The sequence below is a fragment of the Culex quinquefasciatus genome, chromosome 2 (genome assembly GCF_015732765.1).
Source record: "Culex quinquefasciatus strain JHB chromosome 2, VPISU_Cqui_1.0_pri_paternal, whole genome shotgun sequence".
Taxonomy (NCBI): domain Eukaryota; kingdom Metazoa; phylum Arthropoda; class Insecta; order Diptera; family Culicidae; genus Culex; species Culex quinquefasciatus.
The window spans coordinates 55,738,110-55,751,529 of record NC_051862.1 but is presented as its reverse complement, the minus strand read 5'-3'; the positions used below and the strand labels follow the sequence as shown (position 1 = coordinate 55,751,529).

At 38.7% G+C, this 13,420-nt stretch overlaps 1 protein-coding gene and 1 long non-coding RNA gene across 5 annotated transcripts in view; both read left to right on the top strand.

The window, feature by feature from the left end:
* LOC6039660 (alpha-catulin) overlaps positions 1-13,420 on the top strand; it is a 289,120-nt gene that overhangs the window by 43,131 nt on the left and 232,569 nt on the right. The gene's annotated exons all lie outside the window — the stretch shown is intronic.
* LOC119767151 lies at positions 6,437-7,229 on the top strand. The gene is made up of 4 exons (XR_005277360.1): positions 6,437-6,573; positions 6,633-6,709; positions 6,783-6,849; positions 6,945-7,229. It is a non-coding gene; the product is annotated as an uncharacterized LOC119767151 (long non-coding RNA).

Here is a 13,420-nt window from a genome sequence, read left to right as displayed (position 1 = left end):
CTGCAACGGTGAGCACTCGTCAACCGACCGAAAGTGCCCCAAGAGAGCTGAGTTCGTGAAAATTCGGCAGCAAGCATCGACGAAGAATCAGCCTCAGCGTCGTAGAACTCCTCCAGCCCTGGTGGAGCAAAATTTTCCACCTCTTCAACCGCGACGCCAGGTCCCGAACTTGGCACCGTTGCCGTTGGATCCCAGGAAGAGAGCTGAGATGAATCATCCACGGCCGGGTTCCAGCCAGGAGCCGAGACCGCCACCACCGGGCTTCAGCCAGGAGCCAAGACCAACCCAAGAACCAGCAGTTGAGGAAAATGGTAATGATCTTTACACCTCAACCGAACTCCTCAATATTTTCAAACAGATGTCCGCTGCACTGCGTGGATGCAAAACCAAGACCCAGCAGATTGAAGTGCTGACCTCGTTCGTCATCCAGTATGGATCGTAGGTCCCTCAAGCTGCTGAATTGGAACGCTTGCTCCATTAGGAGGAAGAACTTAGAGCTGGTGGATTTTCTTCGCGAGAAGGAGATCGACGTAGCTGCCATCACGGAAACTCATCTGAAGCCCGGTGAAAAAGTTTATCTGCAAAACTACAAGATCGCGACGCAGCTCGATAGGACCACCTCTGGAGGAGGAGGTGTGCTTGTCGCTGTTCATCGTGATCTCAAGCCACGCCGGCTGCCACACTTTAAGCTGGACATCATCGAGGCCGTTGGAGTGGAAATTCCCACTTCGGTTGGCCCAGTACTCTTCATTGCTGCATACTGCCCACGTCAGGTGAATTCCAGAGATGGTTCAGCAGCAAAACTGAAGAGCGATATCCAGAAGCTGACACGGCGGAGCGCAAAGTACATCATCGCTGGTGACCTCAACGCGAAGCATGAAGTTTGGGGCAACAGCAGGAGGAATCGGAACGGAGTGATTCTGCACAACGATCTGCAAAACGGATACTACAACGTTGTGAGTCCGGATCGTCCAACGAGGGTGGCTCGGTCTGGGAATCACTCAATCATCGACTTCTTCATTACCAATATGGCTGAGAACGTGGCTCATCCTGAGGTGTTTGAAGAGTTGAGTTCTGATCACTATCCGGTGGTTGTGGAGGTTGGAGCTTCCGTTACTCCGCAGCGGCAACCAACCCGGAAAGATTACCACAACGTTGACTGGCAGCAGTTTCAGCAAGTGGTAGACAGCAACATCGACTATGATCAACACCCGGAAACTTCTGCTGATATTGATCGTTCGCTGGAGGTGATCCAGCAGGCTATCAACCAAGCAGAGGCTGCCAACGTTCGGGAGGTTCCTGTTAATTTTAAGGTAACTGATATTGACGTAGATACTAAACACTTGATTAGACTTAGGAATGTTTATAGGAGACAATATCAACGGACTGGGGACTATGACAAAAGATTTCAGTTAACAATTTGAACAAAATCATACAAGACCGACTTGACAATATCAGAAATCAAGAATTTTCAAAACATGTAAGCCAGCTTGGGAATTATTCAAAACCATTTTGGAAACTTTCAAAAGTTCTTAAAAACAAACCAAAGCCTATTCCTCCTCTTATTGTTGAGGATTCTCCTTTGATTACATCCGAGGAAAAGGCAAATGCACTTGGGCTTCATTTTGTTAGTTCACATAATCTTGGCGCTTCCATGACCAGCCGTAAAGAAACATCAGTTGCCAATAGTATTTCAACAATCAATGACTCTACCTTTGAATTTCCTGCAGATTCCCATGTTTCTGGTGAGGAAGTCAAAGTTGCAGTAAAACAAATGAAAAATATGAAAGCTCCAGGCTTTGATAACATTTTTAATCTAGTGTTGAAAAAACAGAGTGATCAGTTCTTTCAACATCTAGCCAATATTTTCAATAAATGTTTGCAACTTGGTTACTTCCCCACCAATTGGAAACTGGGCAAAGTCATACCAATTTTGAAGCCTCAAAAAGATCCAACATCGCCAACAAGTTATCGTCCCATTAGTCTTTTGAGTAGTCTGTCCAAACTCTTTGAGAAGGTCATCTATTCAAGGCTTTTGGATTTTACCAACGATAATAATATAATTTTGAATGAACAGTTTGGCTTCCGAAAGGGACATAATACTGCTCATCAGCTCACGAGAGTAACTAAAATCATCAAGCAGAACAAGCTTGAGTCTAAATCAACTGCTATGGCTTTGTTGGATGTTGAGAAGGCTTTTGACAATGTTTGGCATGATGGTTTGATACATAAACTGTATTTATACGGTTTTCCAATGTATCTTATCAAAATTATCCAGCACTATCTTTCGGAGAGATCGTTCAGGGTTTTTCTGAATGGGATTGCTTCTGGATTATTCAACATTGATGCTGGGGTTCCCCAGGAAGTATTCTTGGCCCACTTCTGTACAATATTTTTACATCTGATTTGCCTACTCTTCCTGGTAATGGTGTGTTGTCACTTTTTGCTGATGACACTGCCGTTATTTATAAGGGTAAAATAACCAGATATTTAGTTGGCCGTCTTCAGAAGGGTCTTGACGTTCTTTCCGAATACTTTGGCGACTGGAAAATTCGCATAAATGCAGCCAAAACTCAAACCATCATTTTTCCACTTTCCAAATCGGCCAGATTTGTCCCAAAGGATGATGTTTTGATTAAAATGAATGATGTTTCGATACCCTGGTCAAAGGAAGTTGTCTATTTAGGTCTCATACTTGACTCGAAACTATTGTTTCGGCAGCATGTAGATAAAATATTGAACAAGTGCAGCATTCTCATCAGGTGTTTGTATCCTTTAATTAACAGAAAATCAAAGCTATCTTTGAAAAATAAGCTAGCAGTTTACAAACAAATAATTTACCCCGTTATTGAGTATGCAGTACCTGTTTGGGAGTGTTGCGCTAGAACTCATAAATTGAAGCTCCAGCGTGTCCAAAACAAGGTACTCAAAATGGTTTTGAATGTTCCTGGCTGGACAAGATCAAGTGAGGTTCATGAATTAGCAGAAGTAAAAATGTTGGATCAGAAGATTCAAGAAAAATGTTTGAAATTCAGGGAAAAATGTGCTATATCTGAATACCCCTTGATTCAAGGATTGGTTTAGTTTATGGTAAGGTTAAGTTAGTTTTAGGTTAGGTAATGTTTTCTTAAATTTTTTTTTTCCTCATTGTACCTAGTGTTACAAAAATGATAAATCATATACTTTTAAAGTTAAGAAAATGAACAGTGTTTAAATCACGAAAAGCAAACTAAAGCTGAAGAGCCACAGCTGACCACTTATTATGTAAACCAAATGTAATTATTATAAGAAAGATTCAATAAAGTATATTTAATTCAAAAAAAAAAATTTAAAAATTGTGTCCGAGTGTTTACGTGAAGCAAATCTGTCTGTGAATATTGATAAATGTAAATTCTGTCTGCGTAAAATCAAATATTTGGGTTTCATTCTTTCTGAAGAGGGCTATCAACCCAACCCTGAGAGAGTGGCAGCGATATCCAAGTTTGTTAGACCACAAACTCCAAAGGAGATTCGCAGATTTTTGGGGGTGGCAGGATATTATCGTAATTTTATTCCAAATTTTGGCGGGATTGCAGCCCCAATCTCAGATTTGCTCAAAGGTAAACCCAAGAAGGTTCAGTGGAACGATCAGGCTGAACATGCTTTTATTAAACTAAAAGAATGTCTCATGTCTGAACCTGTTCTCGCTAATCCCGATTGGTCGAAAGAATTTAAAATTCAAACTGATGCAAGTGATCTTGCCATTGCAGGTATTTTAACGCAAGAGGTTGAGGGGAAGGAACATATTATTGCCTATTTTTCCAGAAAGTTGAGGTCGTGTGAGAAAAAGTATGCTGCGACAGAAAAGGAAGGATTAGCTGCACTTGAATCAATTGATCATTTTAGAACGTATGTTGAGGGTTCACATTTTGAATTAATTACAGACTGCTCAGCGGTAACATACATTCGAGATTCTAAGTGGAGGCCAGGGTCACGGTTGTCTCGCTGGTCAGTGCAACTGCAAGGGCATGCGATGACCATTAAGCATAGGAAAGGGAAAGAGAATATTGTCTGTGATACTTTGAGCCGAGCAGTATGTGCTATCTTCACTGATTCCACGTCAGCTTGGTTCACAAATTTAAAACAAAAAGTAACTAGCAACCCCGAAGACTACCCGAATTTCAAAATTGAGAATGGAGATTTACACAAATTCATCGCGGCAAGATCAGACTTTGAAGGTAGCCGGTTTGAGTGGAAGTTAGTTGTTCCACCAGACAAAGTCACACAGTTAGTCGTAGAACAACATGAACAACTAATGCACCTAGGAACTGATAAAACGTTAGAAAGAATCAAATTAAAATATTACTGGCCAAAAATGAAATCAGATGTGAAACGAATTTTGTCTAAATGTGCTAAATGTAAACAAGCAAAATATCCAACTGTTGCAACTGTACCGCCGATGGGGGAGCATAAAAATGCTACTCGTCCTTTTCAAATGATCGCGTTAGATTACATAAGTGGTTTTGTTCGTAGTAAACATGGTAACATGGATTTGTTAGTTTGTTTAGATGTTTTTACAAAGTTTGTCAGATTATTTCCTGTGAGAAAGATAAGTGTGGAGAGTTTAACTGAAATTATGGAAAAGAGTGGTTTTAAAATACGGTTCTCCGCAAGTTGTGATATCGGACAATGCTGTGACGTTTCTAGGCAACAAATTTCAAGATTTGTTACAAAAATATCATGTTCATCATTTTAAAAATAGTCGAAGACATTGTCAAAACAACCCTGTAGAACGCGTCAACAGAGTTATATTAGCTTGTATTAGAACGTACTGCCAGGAAGATCACCGACTGTGGGATAGTCGCTTATCAGAAATAGAATTTGCAATTAACAATACAAAACATTATTCAACCGGATTTACACCTTTCTTCTTAGCGCATGGGTTTGAGTCGGTTCTAGATGGGAGAGATCATCATCAAGGTGGTCAAACTTCTGACCCATCACCTGACCGATTTGTCCAGCAGAGAAGGGCAGTGCTTGGTCCGTTGTATGAGAAAGTAATTGAAAATAACAGAAAACAATTTAATAAATACAAAAAGAGTTACGATAGCAAACATAAAACAGTGCCGCAGGAATTTAATGTTGGTCAAAAAGTGTATAAGAGGAACTTCAAAATTTCAAGTGCCCCAGATAATTATGCAGCTAAATTGGGCCCAGTTTATGTTCCATGTAAAGTAATTGGGAGAAAAGGCGCTTCATCTTATGAGCTAGCCGATGAAGAAGGAAGAAATATTGGTATTTTTGCTGCTCAGGATTTAATACCCGCATAGATTCGTACTAACTGATTAGGTTTCAATTTTAGTGTGTTGTGATTATTTATTTAAGTGAAATTAGTATGATATAGTATGTTTGATAGTATACATGAGGGTTGGCCACCCAATTAATGAGTGAGATTGTTTGATAGTGAGAGTGAATGAATAAAAATGATTGAAGTGATTTAGTGTTGATTTTAAAGTGTGTGAAAGTTTAATTTATTATTTTAAAGTGTTGCATGAACGACTTTGCATGAATGGGATGAATTCAATTTTACCTAGGAATTTTTGAAAGAGTGTGTGTACCAAGAATGTATTTATCGAAACCTAATTGAATGTACTGAATCAAGAATCCAATTTATGATCAATGAACAAATGGACTTACAAGAAGAAAAGAACTATATCATAATAAGACACTGGGATTGTTTTAACTGTGAGTTTATTAAATTGGATTCCGCTTGTCTGTTGTGGGAGAGTGGGTTACGAGGAGTGTCTAGCGACCACAGCAATACTGGTCTTAGATATCTTCCTTTGGTTGATACTAATCCCATATTTCTGTCTGGTGTGGGGGTATTGTAACCTGCCTGCTGCAGTGTACCATCGCAACAGTAGAAGTCTGCGAATAATAAGAAGAGTGCCCTAAGCCATCCCAATCAGGGCAAAATTTGATCTTTTGTCTTCTAGAATTTTTTATAAAACCACTACACTTACAACACAAACAAGAAGCCAAGAACCATCATCATCATCATCGATCGCGGCTTCCCAGCAGCCGATCGATGCTGATTGCGCGTTTACTCTCGCGAGCGCGTAATCTCCCAGTGAACTGCACGCACATAGGGAACACATGCACATGATATTGGGCAATTTAAAAATCGAAGGCCGATCATTGATTGATTACCCTAGCACGTGAGCACATTTAGCACAAACACAGAAATCATGTCTCATGTAAAAACCACTTCAACAAACCGGACCAACATCAACCATGCCAGCATCAAACTAATTTCCCGAGGGGGGAAATCAAGTCGAGCAGCCACCCTGGCGACGCCCCGGCACTCACTCTCTAATCTCTTATCGGCCGACGCCAACTAGAGCCGTGAGAGATAACACGCGGCGCGATCGGCGAACCAATATAGCCGATCGTCGCCCGCAGATCATCATCAGTCACTGGTTAAGCATCAAAGAGACCGCCTCGATCGTCGACCCGTCAAGTGTTCCGCCAGACGATTGGCCAGCAGAAGTTTAGCTAATTGTGTTTTCTTGTGGTATAAACCGTCTCACCAGTGTAATTTCGCGGATTTTGTGGTTTTGAGACAGATTTGTAATTTTCGTTGTTTCGCCTAGGATAAGTATCGGCGTGGAAAATTAACCGCACTGGAGTGCGAGGTGCCGCGATACCGAAAATTGGTCGCGGTGGAGAGGTAGAGTGACGACCCTCCCTCGTGTGTTTAATTTGTGCTAATTGGTGTTTTTTGTACCGTTTTCCGTGTCTAGTGAGGTGGCGTCTACTATCAGCATGGAAAGCATGGCCATGCTGGAGTAGTTGGATAATTTGAGATCGGTAAGATTCAGCTGTGAACCCGTCTCTAAAATAAGTCCCAAAATGTGCTTTTGATCGTCGAATGTGTTCTAATTGTTCTGTCTGCCATTGTGCAGGCCTTCATTTCCTGTTTCGCAAGCTAAATTCCATCATGGCTGGAGCCGTGGTGTGGAGCAGTGCGCTGCTGTGCATTCCTGCCGACTGGACGGCGGGGCAAATGCACCGGATGGCCGGCGTTCTCGCCGGTGACCAAGCTGGGTTCTGCCCGGGCAGCAACGTTGTTCCGGATCGTCGAGGGATACACGGGGGGTCACACACACACACAGGTTTACACCCGCAACTCTAGTTTTAAGGACGCCAACTAGGTTTAGTTCGCCAATATAGATGTAAGTACGCTAAAATCCCCTCTTTTATTTCTGTGTAGGTTGAATTTATCCTTGTCTTGGGAGGGCTGGTTGATTATCTGGGATTCTGTTGGAATTCGACCCATTTTTATTGTTTGCTGTGTTCTATTGCATCTGTGCAGGAAATGGTACTCCTGCTACTCAATAGTACTCCATCTTGTCTCATGCTCGCACTTTCCCCGGAAATGGGGAGGTGACAAGGTCTTTTGATAATCTTACCAATAATGGGTCGGATGATGGACCCGGACATAGTTTACATACATTTAAGTGAGATCCGGCTTCAAAAAAGTATATCAATATCACTTAAGTGACCATATCTCGAGACAGGGTTGCCAGATCTTCAATGTTTTAGACTCATTGGAAAGGTCTTTTGATAACCTAACCAACGATGGGTCGGATGATGGATCCGTACATAGTTTACATACATTTAAGTGAGATCCGGCTTCAAAAAAGTACATCATATCACTTAAGGGACCATATCTCGAGACAGGGTTGCCAGATTTTCAATGTTTTAGACTCGTTGGAAAGGTATTTTGATAACCTAACCAACGTCGGGTCGGATAGTGGAGCCGGACATAGTTTACATACATTTAAGTGAGATCCGGCTTCAAAAAAGTACATCATATCACTTAAGGGACCATATCTCGAGACAGGGTTGCCAGATCTTCAATGTTTTAGACTCGTTGGAAAGGTCTTTTGATAATCTTACCAATAATGGGTCGGATGATGGACCCGGACATAGTTTACATACATTTAAGTGAGATCCGGCTTCAAAAAAGTACATCAATATCACTTAAGTGGCCATATCTCGAGACAGGGTTGCCAGATCTTCAATGTTTTGGACTCTTTGGAAAGGTCTTTTGATAACCTAACCAACGATGGGTCGGATGATGGACCCGGACATAGTTTACATACAGTTAAGTGAGATCCAAATATATGTGAAAACACATTTTTATACATAACTTTTGAACTACTTATCGAAACTTCAATCTGTATAAAACTCGATCTATGGGACCCTAAACCAAGTCGAATGCAACAAGTTCGGGTCAAATCGGTTCAGCCAGTGCCGAGAAACATGAGCTAGTTTGTTGGTCACATACATACATACACACACACATACACACACACACATACACACACACATACACACACACATACACACAGACATTTGTTCAGTTTTCGATTCTGAGTCGATATGTATACATGAAGGTGGGTCTACGACGTTTTTATAAGAAGTTCATTTTTAGAGCAGGATTATAGCCTTACCTCAGTGAGGAAGGCAAAAACGCTTGGCTTGATTCGAAGAGATTATCTGATGAAATACCCTTATCAGCCAATCATAGTTGAATGTTTAAGCTTTCAATTCATGTAAAAAGATCATAGTTTTGTGAGAAATTGACAGAGTTATGTGCGATACAAAAAAAAGGGGATCAAGTCTCCCCACTCTCCCCTAGTTGATTTGATGATCAACACTTGCTAAAATCATCCTCCCAAATACATAAAAAAATCAAATGCACTGTAGAAGGATAAATTAAACTTCATTGTGCAAAATTTGATTTTTTTGCAAATTTTGTGTTATAAAACATTCTTGATTTTAGTGAGATTAGTGCATTTGTTTTAAAGAGCATCTCTTGATCTTCTTTATATTATTACTTTTCCAATCATAGCTAAATTATTATTTATTAAACTGTCAGATCATGCTTTAAATGTTTATATTTTCTCTAGGTTTAAAAAAAAAGAATGCTAATCTCCTCAAATTAATCTTTCATGGTGTTTTTTTTTAATTCTTGCTTGTGAGTATTATTTTATTGTACTTATAGTGTTTTTCAGTTTAAAGTACTCATCTTAATCATTTTTTTATTCTTTTTGGGTAGTTTTTGACCAGTCCTACAATCTTAAACTTTTATCTCATGTGATCGCTAGTTAATTTTTTTTTCATTATTTATCTTTGATTCATGCCCATGTTGAATTTAATTTGCTTTGACTTATTTTTTTATTACCTGTAATTATTATTGATTAATGTTGCTTGTTTTTTTATTTTGGCTTTTATTTGAATATTACTTTTAATTTTTTAAACATTGACAAAGTCACATGTTGGAAACTATCATTCTTGAAAGTATTATCACAATTTAAGATTTCGTCGGATGAATGTTTTTTAGAACAAAAATTCTTCTAAAAATTATTTTGTTTCGGATTTTTTCAAAACTACTTCACAATCACCCAGAGCTCGGAAAAAGTTTTTCTTCAATTTTGTTTTGTATCTCTTTGTTGCGTCATTTGATAATATTCAAGTTACATTTAATGATCAAAACATCGTTTTATTTTTGTGTTGTGCAAAATATCTAGCTTTGAAATTTTTCATTTTTGAATGCGTTTAAGAAGACAAAAATGCCATCTTTTGGATTATGGCACAAGTTGTTAAAAAACTATTTGGACATGGAAAAAAACAATATATTTTTTTTAATTTTAGATGTCAAATGAAATTTGCAACCGAAAAATACTCTGCAAAATTTTCGGTATCGTGCACCATTTTCAAGCTATATCCACTAAAAATTGTTGTTTTTTGTTGATATTGTTACTTTTTTTTTACCTAACCACCACTGAAATATTTTTTTCGAAAAGATTATCATTCAAGTCTCTTAATAATTTAGTTGGAATTGCTTGTGAACTCTCAGAAATAATATTGCACCTGTATAAAAATACTATTTTTATCATTTGACTTTTCACTCCAAATATTGATATGTGCAAAATAACCTCTTGTTCGTGCAAGACGGTATTTGTGTCCGTCCCCTGTGTTTACTTCCTTACTACTTTTGTACTGAACAGAACAGAACAGTAAAGCTTTTCTGCCTCTTCGCGCGCTGACCACCGTCCGAGACGGTTGGTTCAGCAGTCACCTCAAACGATTGTTTTATTCAATTAAGAGATTCTACGCGCCTGGACTACAGCAACAACAACACAACGTAGCGAATTTGAAGTCAGCCTCGGGCTTAACACCTCATTTGAAAAAGCTCGTTTTTGGACAGGTTGACAAAAATTGCACGTTTTGATCTATAGCAAAAGTTGGTGAAAATGTATTTGGCAGTATTGCCAATTTTTCGAAAAAATTATTGTTTTTGAAAATTGAGGAAAAAAGATAAGAACTTTTTTGCCTTTTGTTCTAATCTAAAATTAAATTAGTGATAAATAATAGTTCAGTTTCTGTTGTAGTTGTTGTATTCTGTGGTTGAGTGTGTTTACTTTTCCCGTCATTCTTGAACGACTAAATGGTCTACATTTCTGTACCAAAGCTAACAGAATCGAATAGCAACTTTTTTCATAATAAATGCTGAATAGTTTTACTTTTCATCACTGAAATGGGCGCTGAAAAGTTGAACTTTTCAGCATTTGTTTCAAAAAGCAATACTTTTCAAAAAAAAAATGATTTGAACGATTTATTGACAAATTACATGAACATTTGACTTATAATTTCACTGAACGGGTGTTTTTCGGAATCACAAAAAATGTTGTATGACACTCGTTGCAAAACTTGGTTTTTATCAGCACTCTTCGTATTTAACCAACTCGGTGAGCCTCGTTGGATAAATGTACGGCTCGTGCTGAAAAAAATCTTGTTTTTTTTGAAACTTGTTGCATAAACTACTATTAAATATATTGGATTCTGAAAAATTCTATGCTCTACCAACAACTTTGCCGAAGACACCAAATCGATTAGAAAATTTGTTCTCAAGATACAGATTTTTGAATATTTTAATAACCTTTTTGTAAGAGCAGCTTTCCGATGCCAAAAACAGTGCAGAAAAATTAAAAAAATAGCTTATCGTTAAAGTTAAGTTCAGAAACTATTGCATTCCCTTCAAAGTTCATGAAAACTTAAACCACCATTTGCCAGTCATTCCACAAGCGATAAAAATAAGCACATTTTCAGCATCATTGTCGGTTTTCAACTGTCGTTTCACGTTTTGCAACCGATGATTTCAATCGTCACTCTGGTGTGCTTTTTTCGTGCAACCCATTCCCTGATGGCAGCAATTTCAGTGATATGCTCTATACTGTTTCTCCCCCGGTATGCACTTGACAGTCAATAAAAAGTCAACTTTGGAAAGCGTTTTCTTTTCCTGCGCTGGCAAGTCGCACTTTTCTTGCTGCTTGAAACTGCAACCGACTGTCACAGGGGCGCAGCAAGGCAGCACTTTGCCACAAAACTTTATCGTCAATTCCGTCGTCTTCGACGTCCTTGGCGTTAGAAGCTGAGCCAGAACTAGTTCCGTATTTCTCCTTATTTCTTCTGGGGGACTTTTGGCAGTTTGTTGTTGTGTTTTTTCAAGAACGTTCCCCGGTGGTCGATCGTGACACATTTTTTTTCTATTTTCTTTTTTCAGTCGAGGAGAATTTTCAAAGTTTCTGTTTCTGATGCGACACTCAATACACAACTATTGGTATGAGAGTCATCTTGTTGATTTCACTTTATGGTAGTTCGGAGCTTGATTTGAACGTTCAAGTTTGAAGTTTGTTGGAGAGTTAAACATTTGTTCTGAACAATCGCAAACAACCGATATTTTGTGCATAAAATGAGACTAGCAAATCTACAAAACATCATGTCTTTCGATCGAAACAAGTTCAACACAACAGTAACCCCATTTTAGAAGCACATCAACCGTGACAATTATTTCCAATCTCGTTTCTGTTGTGTCCCCTGGAATTGCTTACCTATTGGGGAAACCTTTTTGTTTCGTACCTTATCAATGGTTCCTACTCCCAATTTATCTCAAGGCATTAATCAACTCTGGGATTTCGGTCCAGAGGGCCCGGGAAATTCGATCCCCAAAATGCCAACCCTCGTCCTCGGGTGAAATGAACTCCAGAGTGTTATTTTCAGAAATAGCAACGGGTGAATTAGTTCCTCAAAGCAAACATAATGTGGAATATTTTCATCATTATACAAAAAAAAAACAATTAAAATTAAAATTTATTTACGGCAACGGAAAAAGTTCACTCAGCAAATGAGTTTTTATCCGGAAAACTTAGAAATTTCCTCATCCGTGTCCTCTTCCCACAATAAGGCCAAAGTTTTCTTCCTGTGTCAACGAGAAAAATACCTCCACTTTCTCAGCTGAAGCTCCAGTGAAGGGCGAGGAAAATGGGCAAAATCTAATCAAAAAGAAATAAGGCATAATTGAGGACAATCTTAGCTCTCCCAGAAAAAAAAGCCAGAACAAAGTCGTTACCCAGTTGTCGTCGTTCCATTCCATTTCAACAACCAGCAGAAAGTGGAAATTTCACTTTCCCTCAATTTTTTACTGCCCAAAATGGCTGAACTTTTTTCCAGATTCCCCCGACACGCTTGGGCAGGATTTGGCGAGGCGGAATTTTCCTACCACCCAGCTAGTGGGAGGGAGAAAGCTCCGTTTATCTTTTGATTATGCCTCGGTCCGAATCGATCGGAGATTTTCGAAGGCTGCGGTCACACAAAACCGTCTTGTTTAGTGTCACAAAACCTCAAGCCTTTTGGGTGGCTGATTGGCAACCGTGTTGTTGTTGTTGTTCTGGTGATTTCCAATTGTGAAGTTTGCTGAATCGGAATTTTATGGCTCATTTGAGAAATACATTGGCAAACGATGCCAAAAGCTGTTTAAGCACGCTATTGATTTCTGAAGCAGGTTTAGGATTCAACAAGCTTGTTTGTTGCTGTTTAATGCTTCTCTGACAACAGCCTGAAAAGGTCAAAATAAATGGGAAAATTAATTCCTTAATTTTTTTGTTGTTGTTTTTTTTTGTTATAGATATTGCTAACACTCAAGAGGAAAAAGCTGTACATGAAATAAAATAATTCGAAAAAATTGCGCAAAATAACCGATTTTTGGTTATATTTTGGGTTTCCATGTAAAATTATCATTTAAACACTAAAATTCTGAAGCCTGATTTAGATTCAGCGGGCAAAATTACATGGAAAACATATATTTGGACAATTTTAGAATTTCGTTAGGGTGGTCTGATGTGGTTTTCACTTGAAAAATATACTTTTTCAAATGAAGATTTTTCACGTTTAAAGAAAAAATGCTTCTGAGATTTTTCAGCGTTTGTATTGCTGGATCTTCTCTTTCAAATGCAACCTGGTGCTTAAAATATAGCTTGCGCATTTTCGAGATATTTAAGTTTTAAATTTGCATCTCTTTTTACTTTAAAAT